Source organism: Halictus rubicundus, chromosome 13 (assembly GCF_050948215.1).
Source record: "Halictus rubicundus isolate RS-2024b chromosome 13, iyHalRubi1_principal, whole genome shotgun sequence".
In the NCBI taxonomy this organism is placed as follows: domain Eukaryota; kingdom Metazoa; phylum Arthropoda; class Insecta; order Hymenoptera; family Halictidae; genus Halictus; species Halictus rubicundus.
The window spans coordinates 10563217-10590469 of record NC_135161.1 but is presented as its reverse complement, the minus strand read 5'-3'; the positions used below and the strand labels follow the sequence as shown (position 1 = coordinate 10590469).

Sequence of the window (27253 nt, the reverse complement as noted above, 5' to 3'; positions counted from 1 at the left end):
GCTGGTAGAAGGGAACTCAGTATAGTGGCGGCGCGCAACCTGTTAGCGTCGTTTCATCGTGTCCCGTCTCGGGTCCCGCTTGTCGTCGACTTTTCCCGTCGTCGGTTCAGCTGCGTCATAGTGATCCGTCTGACAGGATCTATCGTCGGGATCCTCGTGGAAGTGCTCCGGTTACCAGAGAGAAGAACGCGTTCGCTCGGAGAGGTGGCTCGATCGATCCAGGGATAGATCCAGAGCGATCCAGGAGGATCCAGTGGTCTCGAGGGGGAGGTGAAGAGCGAGCGGAAATCGCGTTACGCCTCTAGCGGAAGGAGGATCGATCTGCGGGGGGAAGGATCCACGGGTGGTGCGATCGAGCCGAGACCGAGACCGAGAGGATCGAGAGAACAGAAAACGCGTCCGGCGGAGTTGTGGATCTTATGCGGTTGCCCGCGATCCGAGCTGCAGCCGAGGAAACACGAGTGCGTCGGGCCCCGGTGATTCATAGATCGCGCGCCATAGATCTCGCGTGTCCAGTGCGGTTGTGGGAAGAGAGATCGCGGCGAGACGAGATCGACGAAGGAATGCACGGTGTCCACGAGTGGTGCTACTCGCCGATTCGGTTTATTTAGTGGTGGCCAGAGGGGACCGGAAGCCGTTATATTGGAGAGGAAGCGGGAAAGCGGCGTGCCGCTCTTCTGTGTACCGAGGCAGAGGCGATCGTCGCAGCCGGAAAATGTAAGTGCTCCGAATTGATCTATCGATATTATCGTTTTACGACCGATCCGGCACGCTACGAAACCTCCCCTCCTCTACCGAGGAATACCGATAGCCGAAGGTCACCGATGCGTTCATTCAGAACACGTTTACTATGCACGCGAGACAATGCGGAATCGCTAAATCCCCGGGCAACATTTCTGCTTATGTTAATCACACCCTGAAACGGTTTTTAGGGTCGTACTGTCTAATCCTACTATTATTTGCTTTCGAGACATTGTCCTTCGTAAGGGTCAGATTACACTAGGTCAGACGCTTTGGGTGTATAAACAATAGTTTATACCTGTTTCGTGTCCGGCCATAAAACTACCCTTCTCGGGCATATTTCGATCTAAGAAAATAAAACTTTTGATTACTGAATATATCCATTCAATCATTTCAAAGCGTCTCTATTATTTCGGTAATCGTAAAATAGAAAATCTGGAACTGGTGTTAAACAATGAATATCTCTACCCCTCGGAAATAAGTAGAGTTAATGTTAATGTCCACGAACATGCGCCAAACTGTTGCTGGCCAGGTAAGAGGCGACACTGCCGGAAGGCTGGCTAATCAAAGGTTAAAGGGGCAGCGATTAAGGAGAGTAGCAACGATTTTCTGGATCCCACGGACCGTACTCCGTTCGTGCAGGGTTAATGGCACTTTCATGCGGCACGGTTACACGCAATTAAAGTGGAGCGGCGAGCCCCTCGTTAGCTCTTTTGTCAGCCTGCGAAGGTTAAACAGTCGAAGACGGAGGAACGCGTACATTTTATTTCGACCCGATGGGAACCGAACGGGTCCCGTGTTTGTCCCAGGGGTTGTAAACCATTTCGCGAACTTGTAACGAGCAAAACTGTGCTCGCAAGGAGAATTCTGAAAGTCCCGGAGCCCCCGGGGATTTCTGGTAATTACAACTTTCGCTGCGACGGTAATTACGATCGTGTCGCACGAGCTTGGAAAATTTCAATCGACAGGGAAAATCGCTGCGCGTTCAGTGCCCGGTGAAATATTTTTCGTTAGGGAAATAAGATTGATCGGAACCGAGCGAAAACATGTTGCGAAATATTGGATGCGGGGCACGGCGTAGAAAAATTCGTTTTCGCTGCTGAAGAGAGACATTGTGTTTCATTGTGCTCTTTGACGATCGAGAACTGCGTGCATTGTGCTATTGACTGCGAGAAAGGGTGCGGAACCGTCAGGGCGTTCAGACCCTTGCTGGTCCGCAGATTCCACGTTCCTTCTGCGGATACCCTGTAAATTGCATTGTTGTTCCGTCTCGAGAATTGACGGAGTTGCAACGCTTGCATTTTCAACGTCCGTCAACGAGTTCGCTCGACGGCGTCCAACTCGTTCAGTTCACTCGAACAACGTCGACGCGATCTCCTCGAGAATACGTTTCCCGGCTTCGTGTTATTACGATCGATAACCACACAATCGCAAAGATTAAGATTATCGTCGATTCCTACGGGTGAGTCAAAGGTGAATCATGCGTTACATGCAGTTACGTTCAATGGGACGCGCCGCCGAGTGCAATAACTTCGTTGACACAGAAACTTGCGCCTTCCTGAACCATCGATAGTCATGCATCAAGCTTCTACCTTATAGCGTTTTGTCAGTTTTCACAATAAACGTTTTCCAGTGTGCAGAAATATCGAACAAATTTGTACATAAAATTCGACACTTCCTGGGCAACCGGAGGCCTCTGGAGCTTCCTTTTCGAATCAAAGAATAGTTTCTCCTATCCGATATATGACGCTCGCCAGAATCGTGTTGTGGACATCTATGGAGGATAAATTTGTACAGAATTAATTCTAAGATAATAATTTTGTCGAGCTCCACTCGGAGCTATTTTAACTCCAAAACGAAATCTAGAATATTTCCCTTCTATATATATTTTTTTAACTAATTTGATAATGTAAAAAATATTTTGAATAATGGTACAGCAATTCTTAGTGTACAGTCGCCATTCGAGTGCTAAGGGTTAATATCGCTGCGGATGGGGTAAAATTGATTTTGAGTTTCGCAGCAAGCTGATTCGAAAATTGAGAGTGCACTTTTGCGAGATTTCGCGGTGTCCCTGTTTTAATTGCGCATCTTGCGCGGAGAGCGCTGTAAGAGTGGGATGAATCAGTGGACCTGTATGCGAACGCTTTTGTGGGCCACTGTACATATACGACGCCACGGCGTTATGGCAGAGGCAAGAGAATCCTCGTCCTAGTACTCGCGTTACGATCACCTTCGCAACGCGTCACGGTCCGTTACGTTTCGTTTCTTCTCTGGCCGCTTCCACGAGACGGTTAAAAGCCGGATTCTCGCTTATGTTTGTACACATAATCCGCGTTTCTGTACGCGTATTACCGCCGCACGATTCGACTCGGAGTTTCCAGCTGTTAACCGAACCGCGCGCCAATTACCTACAATTACTCGCGACTCGAGACGAGCGCGGGTAATCGAAAGCTGTCGGAACTCGAAACGAGTGCGACAACGCTTGCGATATTGAAAACCGAAATGTCACTTATGTCGTTCTTTGATTTTTGAAAATAGCAAAATTACTTTTTTTCTTGTTTCAGATTATTTCTTTGCGAAAAGTTTACCAGCACATTCCTGACAATTTTCCGATTAAAACGAGTCCAAACACGGCACAATTCGGAGCACGTTTCCCCGTTTAATACACGAAGACCCGCAGGTCTCTTGATTCGTTCGCATAATCGAGGTTCCGTTGTATCGTGTATTAAACAGGGAGCAATGATCCGAATGGTGCCATGTTTGGGCTCGTTTTAATCGGAAAATTGTCACGAATATGCCGGTGAAAGTCCCCTAAAGAAATAATTAATTGTTTATCAGTTATTAATTAAAGTCGTAGCTAAACTTCGAAATAACGACCCGAGTCACAAGAAGTCGTACAATTTCCGCAATTATGCGAATATTCGAACGAAACTTTTTTCAAAATGTTCACAAAGAATGCGGCCAATGACGTGCGTAATAAAGAGAAATATATTTTTTCGGAGTTTCCTGGTACCGTGCAGATTAACCGAGCCAAGTTTCTTCTGGCTTCCCGTAATGCGCGAGTCTCGTCGATTGACCTTTCCCGCGATCTATTCGCGATCGAACAGCCTTTTAATCCTTTCGGAGCTGCGCAGATCGCGCGCGATCACCTTTTCACACGTGGGGGAACCTCGAATCGTTGAAATCGCCCGTCGGGCTCGTCTTCTGTCCGGTTGACACGATGTAATTCAACGTTTCGTGGCTCTCAACTAATTCGCAATTACGTTCGCTCGTAATTTCCGATAAGCGGCCGCGTGGGCTGCGAATTCCTACCACCCACATAATAATACTCGCCGACCAACAAAGGCCTCGGACGACGCTCGTCTCGCGGAGGGATGCACTCGATGCACTCGATGCACCGTGGCTGTGTTTTCCGTGCGACACTATCACAATTAGACATTGTGGATTTTATGAATTTATTGAGAAAAATTGGTCATCACAATATTAAGCAGTGGACATATTAAAAAGATTTAAGGATATCAGCGTACCGGTTTCAACGTAACAAAATAATTAAAATAAGGAATAAATTTTTATATCGCTCCTGCGTCTTGCAATCGGTGCAAACATTTTTTATTTTGCGAGATCCGCAGTCTAGTAATTAGATATTGGGGATTTTATGCGTTTATGAGAAACATTGGTCATCACAATATTAAGCAGTGGACATATTAAAAAGATTTAAGGATATCAGCGTACCGGTTTGAACGTAACAAAATAATTAAAATAAGGAATAAATTTTTATATCGCTCCTGCGTCTTGCAATCGGTGCAAACATTTTTTATTTTGCAAGATCCGCGGTCTAGTGGTTGGACATTGTGGATTTTATGCGCCTATGGCATACAATTTTTTAGCGTGACCTGTATAAGAAAACGTCCTTAGCCATTATGAAACTTCTATTCAAAAGTTAGACTGTTTCATTGTCCACCGATTCATTGTTTTGACTCGCACCATTTTCAAACGACTTCAGCGTACTCGTCGAAGCTCCGTTGCCCTTGGGCAATAACGTGCGATAATATATGCGTGCGTGTCTATATATATATATATATATATATAGATATACATATACATACATATACATATTTCGGTTATTGACTCGATTTCGTAAATAGTTATTGACGCCAGCCGCGGACGCAGTTGGGATTTTCCGAACGGTCTTTAAAAAAGAATGGCCGTCGACGATGGTCCCTCTCGTTTGAAAGAAGCTACTAGGAATTTCTGGGTATCCCAAGACTGACCGTTACAAGGAGAGAGAAAGGGGGAGAGGGAGAGAAAGAGAAAAGGAGAGGGACAAGCCTTTGTGTCTCGCGTACAATGTTATTGTATTCCGGGCACGTATAGGCAATGGGAGTTCGTTATTACGCCTACTTCCGGTTGCCGGATCGTCTCTCTTCGAGGCTCAACACGAGGCTCGGAGCACCTCGAGGCCCGATTTTCCGGACGAATTTCTTGTCGGAGACCTAATCGTTCGGAAAACTATAGTGCACCGACACACTTCGCCAGAGGAAATTCGTCGAATATCACGGGGTCACTTCGAGGCTCTCAATTATGCGGTTCTCGAGTCTTTGAGTGCAATGTCCTTTCGGAATTAGTTAACCCTTTGACGGCGACTGTCCCCGATGCGATGACTATTAAGCATTTATGATCGAAATGAAATCAACTGCATGGTAGAGGAAACATTACTTAAAAATGCAGCTGTATCGTTCTCGTCTGATTGCAATTATCCAGAAAGGAGGAATTAAGGGGATGAAGAGGAGGAATTATTCCTCCTTTTTTGAGAAGGAATTATTTTATTTCTCCTTCTTTGTGAAGGAATTATTTTATTCCTCCTTTTTTGAGGAGGAATTATTTTATTTCGCCTTTTTTGTGGAGGAATTATTTTATTCTCCCCTTTTTTAAGGAGGAATTATTTTATTCCTTTCTTTTTTAAGGAGGAATTATTTTATTCCTTCCTTTTTTAAGGAGGAATTATTTTATTTCCCTCCTTTTGAGGAAGAATTATTTTATTTCTCCTTTTTTGTGGAGGAATTATTTTTTTCCTCCTTTTTTGAGGAGGAATTATTTTATTTCGCCTTTTTTGTGGAGGAATTTTAAGTATTCTCCCCTTTTTTAAGGAGGAATTATTTTGTTCCTTTCTTTTTTGAGAAATTATTTTATTTCCCTCCGTGTGAGGAGGAATTATTTTATTTCCCTCCTTGTGAGGAGGAATTATTTTATTCCCCCCTTTTTGAGGAATTGTTTTATTCCTCCTTTTTTGAGAAGGATTTATTTTTTATTCCTTCTTTTTTGAGAAGGAATTATTTTTTATTCCCCTCTTTTTAAGGAAGAATTCTTTTACTTCTTCTTTTTTTGTGGAGGAATTATTCCGATTATTATTCAAGGCCTGCGTAGCTTGCTCGTCTTGGAATTAAATACAGATAATTTTCCTACCGCATAAAAATCCGATAACGTTTGCGGTTTCGTTGGAACTGTTCATGGCTGTGTATTTAGATTGTTTTCGACTCTGGTGCAATGACAACGGTTTCGTCGACCAGCAGAAACGGAGCACGCGCACGCGTAACTGTAATCGCGATATTTATTAACGGAACTAGCTCTCCGTTGATGGATCTCGTGATTCCAGAAAGTGAGATCACGGGTATCGTTCGGGTAGGCGAGAGACCCGATACTCGAAAATACCGTGGATGGGACCGCGCGCCATGCCAGCCCGGCTGGAATTTTTGAACAGCTGCAGGCGCATACCTAAGCGATACCCGTCTCCACAGACCAGCCCCAGGTCTACAGAAAAGACCGCTCGTAAACTCGACCAGGATTCGCTCGACTCGGCTTGACTTTACTCGGCCCACTCGTCTCCGCCGTGACTCTCCTTTCAAATTCGATGTTGTCACCCGGCAATATTCTTGTCAGCGGACCGCCGATCTTCCCGCGAAATCGCGATTTTCTGCGAGAAGCGTCCGCCTAAACTCTGCTTCCACTAAACAAGCAATTTCTCTTTTCATTTTCTTCCCTCGAGCTCGCTCGTGTGCCTCTCGTATCGACAGACAACATTTTCTACGACATTCATTGACGTTGCAGGTCCAACGAATTTTTCTACGGTCGCGAATTGTGAATTAATTTACAATAATTTTGCTGTTTGACAACGAAAATATTCAACAAGTTTGAACAAGAAATGGAAAATAGGTTAAGCAAGTGTTACCTTAGTGTTCACACTTCGTTCGTCATTTTATTTTCTGACAGCCACTCTATGTCTGAGAAGTAGGCGTGGCTTCTTTGAATTTCTACGGAGCCAGTGCACTGCCCCATAGAGCAACCTCTCCCTGTAATTAACGTCGAAGAAATACAATGTACTGTCTGGAGTAATTGTGCTCCTCTCTTTCGAGGAACATTATAGATTATTGATATATTGTTCTAAGTAGGCGTGGCTTCGTTGCTCTGCGTTGTGGAGCTAGACCAGTGCTCCATGGGGCAATCCCTTCGTGTATTTAATTTTTAAAACCGTTAGCATGCTGTTTGGAATAGCTGGGGTTGAGTTTGAAGCTTCTGTATAGTGGAATCGAGCCTCCTTTTTCGAAAAGCAGATACAGAGTGCTCCGAGTAGGCGTGGCTTCCGTTGTTCTCCGTGTACCAATGCCCCCAGGGCAATTTCTCCCTGTACTTAAGGTGTAATACCTAATTAATTTAACCCTAAGAGGTAAATTCCCCCCTTTCGAGGAACAGACTACGGCGACACGAATTACTCATACAGAGTGGTCTGAGTGGGCGTGGCTTCGTTGCTCCCCGTTGTGAAACTAGACCAATACTATACCAATTTAAGGTCCCATACCAACAAAATCTAATAAGTAATTCCCCTCTTTCGAGGAACGGACTATGGCGACACGAATTATCGATAGAGAGTGCTCCGAGTGGGCGTGGCTTCGTCGCTCTCCACACCACAGCAAAAACAGTATCCCGCAGAGCAACTTTTCTCCCTGCACATAAGATCCAAGCGATCGAATGCGCGATCTAGAGTAATCGTAGTGTCCCCCCTTTCGAGGAACAGACTATAGCGTCGCGAATAGGGCAGCGTGACACGAGTAGCGGTATGAATAGTCGATACAGCTAATCCTCTCGCTGGCGCGATAGAGTTTCAAGCGGCCTAATGGCTAGAAAGGCCGTATTGTAGACGGGAGCATATGGTCGAACCGTGGTCGTTTTGTTTGTCGGACAACTGTGCCTCCATCGGTGCAGCGCTCGGGGCCCGAGTCGGCCCGGAATGACTCGTGAAATCTGCGCGTTGTGTTCGAAACGTTTCCCTTGTCTGCGACGGATCGCTGTAAACTGTAAACGGATCGAGCGGCTCTTCTCTGCTCTCGGGGGCCGCGAGTGCAACCGAAGTGCACACTTTTCCACGGTTTTCGAGAGAACAGCCCCGGGTCGGGACCGCGTCGTTGTCGCGGAATTAATTTGCCTGGGTGCCTCCTCCTCGACGCAGAGAACCCTCCTCCCTCGTTCTCGGCTGCGAGACACGCCGAGTTCCGCTTAAACGCTATGCCACGCATATTAAAAAAGTACCACTTGTCGATTCGAGACCTGCCAGACGCTTCTAGAAACCGTCCTGAACGACTATACGATATCCTACGATAGTTTAGAATGTTACCCTCGAGTCAGAGTCTGGCAAGGATTGCTCCGCGGGCCACTGCTCTGGCCCCGGGGCACACAAGCCACGCCCACCCGCGCGGAAATTGAACGAAGAGCGCTTGTTCTTACTTGTGGTTGATTTACGGTGGTCTGGATGGATCATTCGTTCAAGGGAGCAGCATTGGAGACCGGAATTTGATTATTCTGATTTATTGTGGTCCTCCGAGCTCGATTTTTGGGTATCTAGAATTTGAGACATTCAGAATTAGTTGTTTGGGATAGTTTGGAGTGGGGGACCTTCAGGACTAGGACTTTGAAGATTTGGGACCTGCAAAGCTAGATTTCTGGGGGATATAGGGCCTATAGGACCTTCCAAACTAGATTTTTGGGGGATCATAAGTTCTGGGTCTTCCAGAACTAGATTTTTGGGGGAATATAGACTCTAGGACTTCCGACACTAGACTTCGAAAGATCGACCTTTAGAACTATCTTTTTGTACATACGTAGGACCCACACAGTTGAACTGTTAGGGGATACAGTGACTTCTCGATACATGTCAAGTACACGGGTCTTGCCAGCGTCATGTATCGTCCAGGAGCCGTGTTATGTTTACACTCCTCGTCGTCCTCGGCGTCTCGAGCTCCCTGGCTCCTCACGGGGTATATCCCGCGACATTTATCATCCAGGTCTTGGCGACATATATAGAGATATCACTAGAAGTAAACTAGATTTTTGTGAGCTTATAGAGTCGAGAACCTCTACACCGGAATGACGTGGTGACAACAGAGTGTGGAACTAGATTTTGAAGTAATGCTGAATCGAAAGACACCTCGGAGCTAGATTCTCGGAAGACTATAGTTACCGAGACTAGGTTTTCGGGGAGCAGTGTCGAGAGACCTTCGGCTCGACAAAAGAGAAGGTAGACGCCGACGGATCGGGTTTCTCCAGTGAACTCGTTTCCTCGTTTCTGTTTAGGCACGGAGTCGAGAGCGCATGGTCGATCGACTAGACTATTTCCTGCGGCGATAACCCTTCCCCGTGTCATGGAATTATTGGTGGCGATGATTGGCGGCGTCGGGTTGGCAGGATACAGGTTCTTTAAATGCTAGGAAAGTCAATTAATTAGGGCCGGATGCGTTGATTGACCTCTGGCATAAGTTCGTCAGGGTCCCGGCCGCTTGGGGGATTAGCCCTTTCGTGTGTCCGTTTCGTGTGTCCGTTTCGTGTGTTCGCCGTGTTCCTCGTTACTCCGTCTCGCCCTCGAAAACGAGCGACGCGATGTTAATTGTCAACAACGGGGAGCAACAATCCACGCGTTTGTTCCGCTCGCTCGGACGTGCCGCGTAAATAAACCGTGTTTATTTACTTTCACGCTTTAACGCTTGTAAAAATAAGAGTGATCCAGCCAGTTAAAAATGCAAGCAGGTCGCGACCGATTAGGGAACCTCCCGACAGCTTGTGCCGTAAGATTACGGGATCCATCGCTTCGCGTAAACTCTGCGTTGCGCCCGGAATTGCAGGACGACGCCGGGTCTCGAGTGATTCCCCGATTCTCGGGGGAAGGATCCATGGATCAAGGTGGATCCGGAAGAATCGGAACGCGGAGTGCTCGATTACACGAATCGCTAGACCTACCTCGAGAGAGAGCTCGCGAATACAGAGGTACTGTTACGGCGCAGCCTGTACGCTAACTGTAAAAACATCCTCTTCGGCCGACTGGATGTGCGAACGGCTACTGCGAGCCGCAAACCGAAACTAGCTGCTGCGTCCGAAGAATACGATTAATTAGGCGATGCTGTTAGGCCTGACAATGATTTTGGGCAGCCCGAACGACGTCGGACGGCGTTCCATCAGCAATGAAACTCGTCGAGTCCTCATTTTCACCTTGCGAGAGTTCTCCTTTTACGAACACCTTGCCGCGCTTGTCTGGTGACTGGATCTTTGCGCATTTTCTGAAAATTTAAAAAAAATTGTTGAGTATGAAATTTGACAAAATTTTTATTTATTTCAGACATGCAAGAACTACTACCATTCCCAATTTCTTTTCCACTTTCTAGATTCCACTTTCTTCAAATTCGTCTGCAAAAATTGCAAATTGCATAAACATCCACAGTCTATTGATGACGTTAAGACTAGAACCACCGAGTAATAAATACGACTGATATGTATTGCTTTGAAATAATGACAAGACTGTATCTAGTCAAACCTCATACCATTTTCATTCTAACGTCTGCTTCAACAAAGAAGTTCTGATGAAAACATTTTTATAATTTCAATAATCGTGAAAGAAAAAATTAGGAAGTTCTAGTGTTAAAGTGTTGTCAATTTATGTCTTTACATCAGCACCCTGACACCCGAGTACAGTGATTTCTCTGCATATGTCGCCAAGGCCTGGATGATAAACGTCGCGGGATTATCCCCACTACCGCGGGGTATACACCGTATGTACCGAGGAGTGTAAACATAACACGGTTATGTCTCCTGGACGATACACACGACGCTGTCAAGACTCGTGCTGTTGACATATATCGAGAATTCACTGTGCTCTTTACGACTGTTAAAATCGAGAAGGCTTGCTACAACTGTTATAACGTCGCGTCGTGCTTATCGTAACGTGCGACTCTCCAGGTGATGCACTCGCATAAACAGCGAGGTAGTGGGGATAATTCCGCGACATTTGTCGGCCATGCCTCGGCGACATATATCGAGAATGTACTGTTTAAAGTCTTTTAGGTAGTCTTACGTGTCGCAGCGGGGACGCTCGGTTGTCGAGACAGCCTGCGCGGAAGTTTGTTTCAATTTCGCGCGTGCTCGCGCAAGCGGTGGTCGGTCGGGCTCGATCAGCATGATCGAACGATGAGACACCATGAGGGCGTCAGAGTATTCCTGGAGAGAGCAACAAGCTCGGGATCGCGTGTTACGCATCCGTTTGCCTCGTTCGGTTTCGCAAAGCGTTCGTCGTTCCCAGGGACAAGCGCCGCGGCGCGGCACGACGCGACGCGACGCGACGCGACGCGGCGCGGCTGTTGCATTTCTCGCGAGACGGCTCGTTGCGAAAATCGAATGGCAAGCGAGCGTTTTGCCTGCGCTTTTACGGAGGCGCGTAATGTTCCGACAGAGCCTAACGACACGCTCTATGTATGTATAGTCTCTTGTGTTCTCCGATTCCAAATTGAATTGGGTGAAGTGGTACAACTGAGAGGAGGAACCTTGTACTTTTACGATTTTCCGACACCTAATTGAATTCGAACGAATTGGAACGATGGCACTCTCGGCGTGTATTCGACGTATCGGATTGTCCCCGAAGTGTCTTTCGCAACGTGTCCGTTTAATATTGTTTCATAACACGAGTACGTACGAAAAACTTGGTCATGGGTGTGTTGATGTTTTATTTTTTCCGAACTTCTTACCTGGCCATGCCGTTCGGCTTTTTTACAAGAATAGCATGAATTTCGCATCGATTGCATCGATTGAAAACGGAATGTACTTTCGGAACAATTTAATACTGGTAGCAATTTAATGGAATCAGGAAGGATGGAATTTTAATAACTGGTGGGTCTTGAAAAATATGTAACTAGTGTAATTTTGGTTATTCTTACTTGAAAAAAATCACACGTCTACTTCAAATACCGGTGAATATGTGTGTAAAATCCCAACCCCCCAAAGGTTCGACACTTTTTCTGAAAATAATTCCTAAAGCCGATCCATGTGTTCCAGAACATACTCTATAAAAGAATACATAACTCGTGTAACTTTGATTATTTTTACTTGAGAAAAATCATACACGCAGTTCAAATACCAATGAATACGTGTGTAAAATCCCAACGCAAAAGGTTCTATAATTTTCCTAAAAAAAATTCCTAAAGACCAGCCTCGAGAACCAGAGTACCCCCTGAAAGAACCATCTATCAATGTCCTCGAGTTTCCATGTGCAGAACGGGCCCCGAAAAAATTAGGTTCACGCAGCTAGCGAGGACAGATCATCGGCGACCGAACTGGCGAGAAAACGCAGTCCCGGTGGGCCGTTAAAGCGGGCCCAGTGGCGGTGGGACTCGTTCTCACGTTTCGATGTTTGTTTTCCAACGAGGGCTCGGGTTCGATCGTTCTAGGATCAGGTCGCGGGCCAGAGGCCCCCGCATTGGGTCAGTAGCATATTCGGGTGGTCACCTCGTCGAAAAAAAGAGGAACGACGATAATACAAAGAATCCAGCTACCTCTCTCTCTCTCTCTCTCTCTCTCTCTTTCTCTTCTCGGGGCCTCCTTGGTTGGGTTAGGCTTGCCCCGAGTGACTCTCCGGAGTATAACGGCATCTCGGGCCCCCTTCTGGCCCCGTCGGGCCCCTTCGACTGCCTCGAACTCATTTCCCCGGTACACTTGGTCGCGCCGTGTCGAGCTCTCTCGGCAGACAACAGATACTCCTCCTCTTTCTCCGTGTTCATTGCATATGCAATGCGGGTGTGCGCGCCAGGTACACCGGTGCATACGCTCCGAGATTCTACCGACATGCACCCACGATACTGCGCGAAGCTTGCCCTCTGGGGCACTGGGCTGTACGTCGGGGCCACCAAGTCACGCCCACTTAACCCTTAGCACTCGAATGGCGACTGTAAGGCGCCACTAAAAATTCCTGTATCATTATTCAAAATATATTTTACATTATTAAATTTGTTTGTATTTAATAAATTACTAAACATTTCAGTAATGTACAACATTTCGTACGTATAGCATGAAAAAATATATAGGGAAATATTCTAGGTCGGAAGAAATGTTTCGTTTTAAAGTTAAAATGGCTTCGAGTGCAAAGGGTTAATCCCCTCCACGATTCGTTAACCCTTTTATAAATTTGATACAGTTCTTCCAACGACTCAAAACGAAGTGAAAACAGTATAAATTCGAAATTGTACAGCCTCCTCTCTGGGGCACTCGGCTGCGCATCGGGGGCCACCAAGCCACGCCCACTCGGCTCGCTGCACGGTTAACCCGCCCCTGTGTCGATTCGATACGGTTTTCGTCGATGTTTTCCGAAGTAGATCGAAGGACCGACCTTGCCCAGGTGTTGATGGGATTTTGGACGGGAGTAGGGCAGCGCCCATTGGCCCTCGGACAATTTTCTCCAGGGAAGCTGTATAGTCGCGACAATTACGCGGTTGGTTCCGCGGCGATCCCAATCCGTCGCTCGAAATCTCCCGGCACCGATGAAGTCGTAGAAACGTTTGCGGCCTGTTTCGCCTCGCGCTTCGATTTTCTGGGTCACGGAGCCTTCCGACTCGGCCTTACGCGTTCCTCTCGTGGAATCGCGGCTTTCTATCATTCTCTCCTCCCGTGTTCCGCTTCCTGTTCGTCCACAGGCTCGAAAACCGAACACCGAAATCAAAGCTGATCGTTCACCGGCTCTCCTATGCGAGGCAATGTCGATCCAACAACGAAACATGGTTGTTTTGCATTATTTCTTTGTGAAACATTCGGCAACGTGTCGACGACAATTTTCTGATTAAAATGAATCCAAACACGACACCATTCGGATTCTCTTTAGCAGTTTAATGCACGTTTACTAGCGATTACACCGACTAGTTCGGATAATGGAGGTTCCGCTAGATCGTGGATTACAGAAGCAAATGAGCTCCGAACCACGTCGTGTTTGGACTCATTTTAATCGGAAAAATCTCGCGAACATGTCGATAGGAGTTTCATTAAGAAAAATTGGAAAGCAACAGCCTGTTCTGTCTCCGAGCGAGCGACGTTTTGCGAAAAAGAAAACTCGTCGAGCGACGAGCGTCGATCGTTGTAGAATGCGGCGAAAGAGGGTCGTGGAAACGTGAACAATCCCAACTTTCCATAGTTGACGTTGCTGCCAGGCCCCGTAATCGGTACCCCTTTCCCACTTTCACCGGTTCCATGAAAATCGCGCACCGATCCGACGAGCTACCAACGGACGCGTTATTGTTCGCCGATTCCGAGCGATTACGTTATCGCCGCTGCCTTATCTCGCGATTAATATCGAACGATCGTGACTCAATGCACAGTACGTTCGACCGTGTCGCTCTCGATCGTTATCTCCCCGAGTAATTACCGGCGAAAAAATTAATCGTGTAGGACGCGTCGAAGATAGCGCTGGTAATCGTTCGAACGAGATCGAGATTTCGCACCTTGCGTCTGCGAAAACCGACACGGTGCTGATTTTCGCACGAATCTCTGTTGGAACAATTGCCAATTTGTTTCTTTCTTACGAGAAGACACTTTCAATTTTATGCCCCGGAAACAATCGCTTTTCGGGTGCAACAACTCTTTCAAACACTTGCGTCACGTTGCTGTAGCAATTTCGGAAAATCACTTTGGATTTTCCATTTACGGTTGAAACTGAATAATCTTTTAGAGTGGCCTGATTGTTCGTTAAATTGTAAGGATTTACTTCACGTCTCGAGTAGTGTGATTCAATAGTAGTCGCGTATTACAGTACACATTGTGAAATATTGCACATTGTAAGCTAAACGTAGCATCATTAATTCCATGGCAACTCGAACTCCAGTTCTAATTTAGATATGCGCTCTTAGTGCCTTTACTTCGCATGTGCATCTCATTTATTTTCATTATTCCCTCCCCATTGTGTCTATCCCAAGGTTATTTACTCTTCTCCCTTTTCTAGCCCTAACCGCTTTATCTTATCGTTAATCAACTTGCACTTTATGGTCGTGTCTCTCGACACTTCTTATTTTTCTTTCCCCGTACGCATCGTTATCTTGCGTTTCTTATTTTCTTACGTTACCCCTATTATCTTATATTTACCGTATTCGCAGCGTCGGTAACAACAACAACGATAAAGAAAATTATTTTCAGAATTAATATCAGGTAAATGATCGAACCCACCAAGCTCACATTTGCCACGCATATTTATACATGCTTCGAGCAACAATACAAATTTTTATAGCGAGTTCTACTCGAAATTGTAAGAGTTATTAAACCCTACGTAATTCGTCAGCTTTTGAGACCGGCACTTTTGTTAATAACTCCCACAATTTTTAACAAAATCTGGTGTCAAAATTCCTGCTACTGCTCGAAGCCTCTGCAAACACACCTGCAAAATTTCGGCTCGCTAGGTTCGATCGTTTTCTGGAAATTAATTCCCGAAGAACGGAATGACAGCGTAACGAAACTTCGGCTGTCCTTTTTCTACGGGAAACAACAAGAATCGTGACAAAGGGTCCAGCCGATGGCAGCGATTCGTCGCGTTAGGGTCGCAGCGACTGTGTGTCCGCTACCATAATCGATGGTTCGCCGGGTGAGTCAACGGCAAAACAATTTTGCGTTTCGCTTTGTTCCTCCCCGTACGTGACCGAACGAACGGGGCAGGAAAGACGGCGAAACGCTGCGCTCTGCGAAAAACGCGCACAGCTGGCCGCGCGGGCATAATGCCGCTCTATTTCGAGAGATTCAGCAGTCCGCCCGTGCAGGTGTGCACCCTTCTTCGCAGAAAGGAACACAGTAATATCTCGATACGATGCTAAAACCTCGCCACCGAAATGCTGAAGAGGATACACGCAATGACACACTTATGAAACATCTACTGGCAGCTGCGTCACATTTTCCTGATTAAAATGAGTCCAAACATGACATGGTTCGGAGCTGATTTGCTCCTGTAATCCACGATAGAGTGGAACCTCCATTATCCGAACTGACCGGTGGCGCATGAGTGTCCGAATTAATACCCGGGATTAAACTGTCGAATACGGTCCGAATGGTGTCGTGTTTGGACTCGTTTTAATCAGAAAATTGTCACGAATATACCGGTGCAAGTCCCCTAAAGAAATAATTAATTGTTTATCAGTTATTAATTGAAGACGTGATAAATAACGCAAAACTGTACTACGATCCTTCGGATAATGGGTTACAGTTTTTTCGTTGCAGCGTTAGATCTTCACTGATTTGTGCAACGAATCGTGTTGTACACGGATCGCTGCGGCAGTTCGGATAATAGAGGCCCCACTGTATCGTGTATTAAATAGGTAATAGTGATTCGAACTGTACCGTGTTTGGGCTCGTTTCAAACAGAAAATTGTCCGGAATTTCTCGGCAAAAGTTCCATAAAGACACGATTGCAAGCAACTCTGAATTCAGGAGGGACGGAGAGCATCGCGGGGAGCGCGTTAAACCGAGAATTCGGCGAACCGCGTATCGTTCGAAACCGGAAGAGCCGGGCACTCCGCGATCGTAAAAGTGGCCCGATCGATTTCGGTAACGATCGGGATAGAAAGTCGGGAAAGGCTCAGCGAGTCGCGACGATATTGTGGAGCGGCTAGCCGATCGGAAAGATTCCGAAAGCCGGCGGCGTGCCTTGCTACAAATTGCACGAAACGGGAGGATGTTATGCGATCTTTATTGCGTCGAGTAGCACCGGACACGAATCGTTACGTCGAACCTTTCGTCGTTCCAGCGGTGCTCCGGAAGATCGTTGCGAGCCGATAACGAACAAGCGGGAACGCTGCCACCGGAACGCCTTCGAAGTCGTTTTCCTTGCGCAACAACCATCCACATACTCGCTCACGCACACGCGCGCGCGTCTTCCTCCATTTTTTCCGGGACTGTGTTCCTCGTCGATCGGATCGAGCGAGTCTCTCTCTCTCCCTCTCTCGATCATCCTGTCTTTGGTTTCCTGCTCGCTGGATTCGATCGTCCTGTCGCGGAAACGCGAGCCACTGGTCTTGCAAATCGCGCGAGATCGCACACACGTGAAATCTTACGCTCCGAAATTCTCGAGGATCCCGTATCGAATGGCCGTGATCCGTGGTCCGTTCTTCCTGCTCCCTGCGCGCGTCCCATGGGAAAGGAAGACCGGCGAAGCCTTGCGTCGCAATGCGCAGTGCGTGGGAAGACGCGAGAAATAAAAAATCGCCGAGATGCGCTGTCGTCTCAGTGGGAAGATCACGAAATTATTTATCTTTCCACGGTTTTTAATTTCTTTTTTTCGCTGTTCCGTGGGACAGATTAACCCTCGGACAGCGGGGACCGGTCGTGTAACTAGTAAACTATGAATGCGTGTAAACGTGTGCCGGGCGTGCGTGTGCGTGCGTAATTTCCCAGCATCTAGAGCATCAATTGCGGTTGAAAAGCGCCGACATATCACGATCCGAGGGCCCCGAGGCCTATCCTCGAGCAGCGACCGTCTCTTTTTCCCCTAATTACAGCCGGTCGTGGATCTTTTGTTTCCGGTGTGTTTTTTTTTGTATGGAAATCTTGGCTCGAAACGAAAATCGAACCCGACTGGATGCACCGTCGATTAAGCGAGGGGGTTACGTGCGATAGATAGAAGAGAAGAGACCGGCGAGGGACGTGCGCGGGGCAAGGGGCAGGACTTCCGGTGCTCAGGGCCGTAGCCCTCGACTCCCTTTCTCCGGGCAACACAAAGGATCCTCCGATCTTCCTGGGGAGCGACGAGTGCGCGCCGCACAAGTGGCTAGAACGAAAAAAAAATCAATTTCTTCGATTTGAACAGGTTCTTGCGTTTCATGAAAGATGCGTCGCGCCTCGTCTTTCATCTTCACCGTGAAATTATGCGTATGTCACACGTGCATCGAGACGTTGCTCCCCGCTGCACGTCAGAGTGACGAAACCCTCTTGTTTCAGCCGAAGCAAATGTTTATTGCAGAAAGGTTGAGATATCACTAGCACATTCAATCGGAGACTTCGATAAGCATCCGAGAATTATTTCCAACCATTGTTGATTAGCCATTGTTAATTAAATTGCAGGCTGGGTTGATTATTTTCTTGTGAACATATACCAGCGTATTCGTGACATTCTCCCGATTAAAACGAGTCCAAACACGACATGGTTCGGAGCTGATCTGCTCCTGTAATCCACGATAGAGTGGCACCCCCGTTATCCGAACTGTCCGGTGGAGCATAAGTGTCCGAATTAGTAACCGTGATTAAACTGGCGAGTACGGTCCGAATGGTGTCGTGTTTGGGCTCGTTTTAATCAGAAAATTGCCACGAACATGTCGGTAATAGCTTCGTGAAGAAACTAAACGATGGAACGCGATCAGTAATCGAGCTTCCATTGGAATCATGAAACAGGATCCAAACTACGTCGTGTTTGGACTCATTCTAATCAGAGGAACGTGACAAATGCGTTGGTAAAGGCTTGACAGGAAACTGTCAACTGTCGTTTTTCTTTTTTGAGAAGATTATCGGAGTTGGAGTGGTCTCATTAGCGTGGAAGAGGTCGAGCGAGATCGGGCGATTGCGTCGGAACAAAAACAGAGAAGGAGGAAGGAAGAGAGAGTGTCGGACGGGATGGTTCCGATCGGACGAGGAACGATATCAAAATAACTTGAACGGCGTCGAAACGAGGCGCGCAACGATGGTCGGTTGCACGGCGAGGAGGGCATCTTAGTTCCCAGCGGGAGCCAGCAAACCCTCCTCTGCGTTCGTCGAGGGGAATGAAGAGGAGCCGAGAAACGAAGAGAGAGAGAGAGAGAGAGAGAGAGAGAGAGAGAGAGAGAGAGAGAGGCGGGAGCGCATCGCCGGTGCTTTCCATTTATTTTCTCTTGGATTTAATCGTATCCGTTGGTCGTCGTTTCCCGTCGCCGGCGGGCACCGTGTTTGTCCCGGTTCACCGACATTCGCCTCGGCCGATTCGCGAATGGCGGTCGTGTACACGCAGAAAAGCGGTCGAATCTCTCTGGACGTTCATTCATCGTTTACCGTAAGCGATCTTATCGGCGTGTATCTCTGTGTTTGGAAACTGGTTCGCGACCCAGGGACACGAGCGCGCGCGCGCGCGCGGAATCGCGTATGCTACACGCGCCGGAAGATGCACATGGTGGTTTCCACGAGCATGGCACGGAGAGAAAAAAATGATCAACCGGCGAAACGAGGGTAACGACCGACCGTAGCAGTGTTCACAGTCGAGTAACATACTCGGTGCACTCTGCTGCTCCCGGCTCAGCTCGGCTCGGCTCGGCTCGTTGCCGTGGACGGCTGCCAACTCTTCTCCGAGCGATCCTCGATCCCATCGCGAAAGGGTCAACGATCGAATGCGTCGCCGCTGTGTTTCGTTTCGTTTCGTCGCGAGCAGGGAAACCGATCGGACGATTCCTGTCGAGAATGTTTCCTTTCTTCTTCTTCTTCTTCTTCTTCTTCTTCTTCTTCTTCTTCCTCCTCCTCTTCTTGTTCTTCTTGTACCTCTTCTTCTTCTTCTGCGCGGTGCGCAAGGATTGCCCTGTGGGGCACTGGCCCGACTCCGTCGAAATCGAGAGCAACCAGGCCACGCCTACTCACCGCAATCTCGGCGCAGTCAGATAGATAAGCTAGTTGGCGAGGACTTGCTTTAACTGGTGTCGTTTGCACAGACATGTTGCACACATGGCTGATCTGCGTTCACTGTGCGTGTACTGCCATTTGGTAGTTAGCAGCTGCTGTCTTCCTGGAGCTGCTGATGCATTTTTTGGAGATAGTTTTAGGGTTCGTGGAATTTGAGTTTCGGGGGATGTGGAATTTTTGGGGGATGTAGAATTTCAGACTTTTTTCACAGCTAGAGGTTTTAGGGGATGTAGAATGTGGGATCTTTCAGAGCTAGATTCTTGGACAATGCAAAGCTGTGGGACCCTCAGAGGGCTGGAGTTTTAGGCAATGTAGAGCCTAGTGCTTTCAGTGCTAAATGTTTGGGGGGTATCGAGTCCAAGATTTTAAGGAGCTAAATTTTTAGGGGGTATCGAGTCTAAGATTTTAGGGAGCTAAATTTCTAGGGGGTTTAGAGTGCAAGATTTTGGAGAGCTAAATTTTTAGGGAGTTTAGAGTCTAAGATTTTAGGGAGCTAAATTTCTAGGAGGTATCTAGTCTAAAATTATAGGGAGCTAAATTTTTAGGGGGTTTAGAGTCCAAGATTTTGGAGAGCTAAATTTCTAGGGGTTTAGAGTCTAAGATTTTAGGGAGCTAAATTTCTAGGAGGTATCTAGTCTAAACTTATAGGGAGCTAAATTTTTAGGGGGTTTAGAGTCCAAGATTTTGGAGAGCTAAATTTCTAGGGGTTTAGAGTCTAAGATTTTAGGGAGCTAAATTTCTAGAGGGTTTAGAGTCTAAGATTTTAGGGGGTATCGAGTCTAAGATTTTAGGGAGCTAAATTTCTAGGGGGTTTGGAGTGCAAGATTTTGGAGAGCTAAATTTTTAGGGAGTTTAGAGTCTAAGATTTTAGGGAGCTAAATTTCTAGGAGGTATCTAGTCTAAAATTATAGGGAGCTAAATTTTTAGGGGGTTTAGAGTCCAAGATTTTGGAGAGCTAAATTTCTAGGGGTTTAGAGTCTAAGATTTTAGGGAGCTAAATTTCTAGGAGGTATCTAGTCTAAACTTATAGGGAGCTAAATTCTTAGGGGGTTTAGAGTCCAAGATTTTGGAGAGCTAAATTTCTAGGGGTTTAGAGTCTAAGATTTTAGGGAGCTAAATTTCTAGGAGGTATCTAGTCTAAAATTATAGGGAGCTAAATTTTTAGGGGGTTTAGAGTCCAAGATTTTGGAGAGCTAAATTTCTAGGGGTTTAGAGTCTAAGATTTTAGGGAGCTAAATTTCTAGGAGGTATCTAGTCTAAAATTATAGGGAGCTAAATTTTTAGGGGGTTTAGAGTCCAAGATTTTGGAGAGCTAAATTTCTAGGGGTTTAGAGTCTAAGATTTTAGGGAGCTAAATTTCTAGAGGGTTTAGAGTCTAAGATTTTAGGGGGTATCGAGTCTAAGATTTTAGGGAGCTAAAATTCTAGGGGTATCTAGTCTAAGATTTTTGGGAGCTAAATTTCTAGGGGGTTTAGAGTCCAAGATTTTAGGGAGCTAAATTTCTAGGGGGTTTAGAGTCCAAGATTTTGGAGAGCTAAAGTTTTAGGGGGTTTAGAGTCTAAGATTTTAGGGAGCTAAATTTCTAGGGGGTATCGAGTCTAAGATTTTAGGGAGCTAAATTTCTAGGGGGTATCTAGTCTAAGATTTTGGGGAGCTAAATTTTTAGGGGGTTTAGAGTTTAAGATTTTAGGGAGCTAAATTTCTAGAGGGTTTAGAGTCTAAGATTTTAGGGAGTATCGAGTCTAAGATTTTAGGGAGCTAAATTTCTAGGGGGTATCGAGTCTAAGATTTTAGGGAGCTAAATTTTTAGGGGGTGTCGAGTTCATATGTCTTTATCTACTACAACTCTAGATCTTCAGGAACACAGAGTATATCCAGAGGAAGATTGTCGTGAACTACAAGACCTAGTGTCTTCAGACAAAAATTGCACAGGCTTCTTCGGAGCATTTCGATGAGGCTCTTCGAGGAACGAGCGCGCATCGAGTGACGCGAGAAAAGAAAATCGTTCAGGGAAGGTTGCCGTGGGTGCACAAGGGAACCTTGAGTCTCACGGTCTCCGTAATAATGGAGTCGGCTGTGTCAGTCTTCGTTTTCCAACTTTTGCAACCAGAATACAATGGCGGCCATGTTGCGCGGGCGGACCGATTTCGGGGAGAGCGACCCCGAAGCGATAACGTTGGCTAGCTGCTGCTAGCTGAAGACCTCACGATCCGCTATCCACAGTTTCTTCGAATCGATTATGCATCTTCTTCAGCACTACGCGCCTCCGGTCAGATATCCGTTCCCAAATTTTTCATTTTTCAATTATTAAATTATAAATATGCTTCCACTGGAGATGAGTACGCACATTTCTCAACTACAGTGAATTCTCGATATCTGTCAACAACACGGCCAGCGACATATATCGTCCAGGAGACATACCTGAGCCGTGTTATGTGTACACTCCTCGGCGTCCGAGGTCTCTCGAGCTTAGTAGGGATAATTCCGCGACGTTTATCATCCAGGCCTTGGCGACATATATACAGAAATCACGGTATATGTCATAATAAAGATCGCAGTAATAAAATGAGTTCAACTGTGTCATTTTTATGAGGCAACGGTTGCTTTTACTGCTCGGTAGGTTTAGGGTCAACACTAAATCTGGCCACGTATCGCATAGTACCGAAGTATGACGGTTCGATTCATAGCCACGTCGATCGCCACAGTCATTCGGACGGAGCGTTCAACATTGTTTTTTTCCCGCGTGTCTAATGCGCTCTCGGCCCCGTTTAATAAATTGATAGTGACAACTGTGAAACCATCGTCGAGGGTTTCTGTACGGGTTCTCGCGTCGTTGGAGCGAGCATGGTGCTCGAGTTCGAAAGTATTTATAGTTGGACCGTTAAAAACTGCGTAACCGAGTCGCGGCGGTGGCCGCGAACAAAACAGGGTCGCCGATACGGGTACGGGCTCGGGTACGGGGGCACGGGTTCGACCGGACTCTTAATCTTTTCTCGAAATAAACGCCCTCGGAGCCGCGAGCTTCGTCATCGAAAGATTCCTGTCGGAAATGGGTCGCCATACAGTTCACGGGGAAATATTAGCTCTGCGCGATCAGTATTGTAAAGTGGATTCCGAAAATGCTTACTGCACTGTTCACTCTGTATATGTCCCGAATGCCTAGTCGATAAAAGTCCCAGAACTATCCTCATCGCCGTGGGGCATATCCCGTGAGTGGCCATGAAATCGAAGAATAGTATCTCCTGGCCGATATTTGTCTCTGGCTAGACCCGTGTTTTGGACATATATCGAGTAAACACTGTATTTCAGACGAAATATACTTGATGACTCAAGGACGAAGTACAGTAGAACCTCGCTCGTTGCACATTAGCGATCCCCACCACGAGTTGTTAGAAATTCTGGAGCTCGTGGTGGGGATTGTACGATCACTATAGATCACTGTGATCGGCTATCTCTTTCGTCACACGACCTCGATTTTTCCTCTCATTTTCGGCCCTGTTTTGTGCAACGAGCGAGACTCTACCGTGCTTCTAATCACAGTTGCCAGATCGAGACTTACCTCCCCACTCTGCCTTCCTCTTCCCCTTCCACGACGCTATACCCCCACGCCTCCAGTCACGTGACGCGTTTCGTCTCTGTCGCGCGTGTGCCACGCCGTCACGTGACTAATCCGGTAGTGGCGGAGAGGGGATAACTTTTTCCCCTGATTCGGCGACTCCGCCTCTAATCATCGTGGCTGCGAACAACATAATACGGCAACGGGTTAAACAAATATTTGTTCGGTTTCTGCGAGGCGTTTCGGCGTCGAATGGTTCAAAATGAACCGGTTCGAACGGAGGATTCTCACAGAGCTTTTCGCGCGCGCTTCACCGTTCCGAAAGAACAGTTAGCCCGCGCGTGGGAGGCTCCTCGGGCTGTTACGGATTAATTAGAATCCGGGCGTGATTCTCGGCTGAACGAGAGAGAGATAAAACACCACGGCTAATCTGAAACGCGACAATAGCCGAGGACGTTTCTCGGCGGAAGTGTGTTATCGCGTATCGTTGTTTGGATGAGGTGCGCTCGCGTTACCTCCCGTATCTTTTATCCGGGATCTCGCTTATCTTGCGAGCGCGCACCAACGCGACCGATTCCAGCGCCGACAAATTCCCTTTTACCGTTCCGACGAGCCACGAGGAACGATTAACACTCCGCCGCGATTAGCATAGCAGCGCTTGTTAATCAAACAACTGCGAACGAGAGAGCATATGTCGATCCGGCGATGCATATGTACTCCTCGCCTTTCTCCCCCCCCCCCCCACCCCTTTCTTTCTCTTCACAAAAGGGCCCGGCAACAGATGCTGCGAGACCGTCGATTTTCGAGGTCTTTTGTCTCTCTGGCTTCCATTCTGCCGTTTGTTAGGCGACCACGCGAGTTTCTTCTGGTGCGACCGCGTCATCGCGACCAATTATCGAAATCTCATCGATGATTAGCGACACGCAGCTCGTTTCTCTATTTTCATGATCCTCGACCACCCTTCTGGATCCTAAAGAAAGTCTAGGCGGCTTCAGTGCGATTAATAGGATCTGTGTGCAATGTAAAACCTGTCTGCGTTTGTTGCAAGATACTGCAGCCAAAAAAATTTTTTCTGCCTTTTAATAATCTTGGTCAGTCGAAAGCAATATTCCTAAAATATTCTCATCAGCGTTTTAAATTTTATCTCCTCGTTTTACTCGTAACTGCGTACGCAGGGGTGTGGCTTCGTGCCCACATGGGCGTGGCTTTGTGCCCACAGGGGCGTGGCTTCGTTCCTACTAGGGCGTGGCTCCGTGCCCGTAGAGGCGTGGCTTGTCGCGGATACTCCGATACTGGCAGAGAGGGAGTAACTTTTTCTCCTTGGTTTTTGCTTCCTCCCCTCATCTGGCGAAACTGGCCCGTACGGGCAGACGCTGAACAGCTCTGCCCTAAGCTATTCATTATGCAAGTTCCAGAACCTCTAACAACTCGTGGTGGTACTGTAATCATTTGTCGCAAGGTAACTCGGTCCAGCGAATTTCACTGTTGAAATGTTGTTTTGCGCGATCGGTGGCCACCTGTTTCGGCAATCTTCCGCGATAATCTGCGGAGTTCCGGCCCAGGACCTGTCGATGTTTGCGCCGCGATCTATCTCGATCGGTGTTTCGACCGGCAAAATTCGGGAAACGCGAGCAGATAACGAACAAGACGGCTGTTTATTCGTTATCTTCGCCCACTCCACTTTCGACAGCCCTCTCGAACCGACTTCCTCTTCCAAGACGCTCGAGGAAGAAACGTTTTCGGCTCGTCTGTGAGGCGGACACGTGAACACAGGGCCCCCTGCAACGTCACGATCGTCGCTCGCAACACATTCAACCGCTGCGATTTATTTTACTGAGATCACAATTTCTCTTTGTCGTTCGTAATTTCTTCGACGAAGAAACTTCAATGATAAAGTAGAATTTCATCTCGTTCGAAGACTTTAGCTCGAAGACTTTAGTTTGAAGATTCTGGTATGAGACATTTAACACTAGGTTTACGGGACCCGTCAAAATGACGGGTTCTAATATATTTAATTTACGATTATTGAGATTGTGAAGATCCATCTACGTGGAATTACTCAACAAACTTATTTCCTTAGGTATATATTATTTAAAAAATGGCTGAAAACTTGGATAGACACATTCTTCTTATTTTTATAAAGTACACTTACTTTCAATGCTCCGTAAACCTAGTGTTAACTCTTCAGGCACGTGTTTTGTTACCATAATGCGTCGATTAATTAGACTGTTTTTAAACTAAAATTAAAATAAAATTTTAATTTAAAATAAAATTCACATACAGTGAATTCTCGATATATGTCGACAATACGGGCCCTGCCAGCGTCGGTATCGACGCAGGTATACTCCGCGGTAGTAGGGACAATTCAGCGACGTTTATCGTCCAGGCGTTGGCGACATATATCGAGAAATCGCTGTATTTTGCTTCGTACAGCAAACTATTCGTCAAAATCATTGTGATAATCTCAATCTGGGACGTTCGAAGTGTGCTAAGGACCCACGTTTACAGTTTGAGGAAGCAAACAATGGATGAAATACTGCACCGAACGATTTGGCCTCGTGGGATTAATTTGGGACGCCTCCTCAGAGTCGGTACAGTGTCATCCCCGAAGGGTTAACGCGTCAGTCGATTAATTGCTCCGTTTCTCTTCTCCGGGTCGAACACGAAGAAAAAGGAAGTCGTTGACCCGATACGTCGGTCTTGCGTAACAAGCGTTTTACACACGTGACCCGTAAGCTAATCGCATGTACGCGTATCGGGACAAAGAAGTTCGGTCGAACGATAAACGGGGACGCGGAGGGATTACCTAAAAATTAGAGATCCCTCGTGCCTGATCGACGATCCAGCGAACCTCTCGATCCGGAGAAATCGGAGCGTCTAGCTTCGTTTTGTCGCCAGTCGAGGGAAACCGCGGCGAGCGCATCGCGGGTGCATACGCGACGAATCGATTACGAAAAACGAGGCTTCGGATAATGGCGAGGGGACGCGTTCGGAATTCCATTAACGTTATCGTTGCCCGGCCTCGTTTCGGTCCGTGGAACGTGGCAGGAGGCGAATCGTCGAGTTGGCTTAGGATCTCGATCTCCCAGGAGCTCGAGCAACCGGAGAAACTCGTGACCCTTCTGCCTGGAGCTGGTGCACACGCTGTGTCGAGCTCGACGGTCCCAACTGCAATGAAACGAACCGATTTACAAAATCCTTTGAATAAAATTTTCACGCCCACAACATTTTCGCGAAAGAGAAAGTTTTCTGAGATTTTCTGAGAAAGAGCAAGTTGACCATATTGACAATAGTGGAAACTAGACGAATTGTTGTTCTTGTAATAAATATTAGGTGTGCAAGTCGTCTCGTGAACATTTAACAGGTCTTTATGTAAAATAAAAATTGTTTGAGTTAATAGGAAAAACCAGGAGGCAGATACAAATCTCTTTGATATTCTACAGTTATTTTAGTCTGTCCAGTGTTCTAAATTTTTGTTATAAATATTCACAGTCTAGTGGCCACGTTGTGCTATTAATTAGCCATTAACCCTTTGCACTCGAAGCTATTTTAACTATAAAACTATAAAATTTCACTTCTTTTTCTTTTCATGTTATGCATATGGAAATCGTGGAATTTGCTCGTACAATACTGAAAAGTTTAGTAATTTATTAACTACGAACAAATTTAATAACGTGAAAAATATTTTGAATGATATAGTAATTTTTAGTGTTAATTCGAGGGCTAAGGGTTAAGTTGTGCGCCCAATAGATTGTTAAATGGTGGACGTGTGTTGTGAACGATCGCCGCGTACGTCGAAAGGGTTTCAAACGATAAACGACGACCGGATCGAGAAATGATCACGGCTTATCGCTGTGCTCTGCCTATTAAATATTTACCGATGGAACGAGACCCGCCAGCTCCGATTCCTCTTGAATCGCACGACTGTCGAGAAAATCGATTGGATCTTACTCGGCCGCACAACGGTGTTATTCACGATCGGGCATTAGGTAG

General features: G+C 46.7%; 1 protein-coding gene across 2 annotated transcripts in view; it reads left to right on the top strand.

Annotated features, from left to right (window-relative positions):
• LOC143360138 (signal-induced proliferation-associated 1-like protein 2) overlaps positions 1-27253 on the top strand; it is a 48881-nt gene continuing 21628 nt past the window's right edge. For both annotated transcript variants that reach the window (XM_076798707.1, XM_076798706.1), the window contains exon 1: positions 1-717. The gene's annotated coding sequence lies outside the window, so the exon portion shown is untranslated. The remainder of the gene's footprint in view (positions 718-27253) is intronic.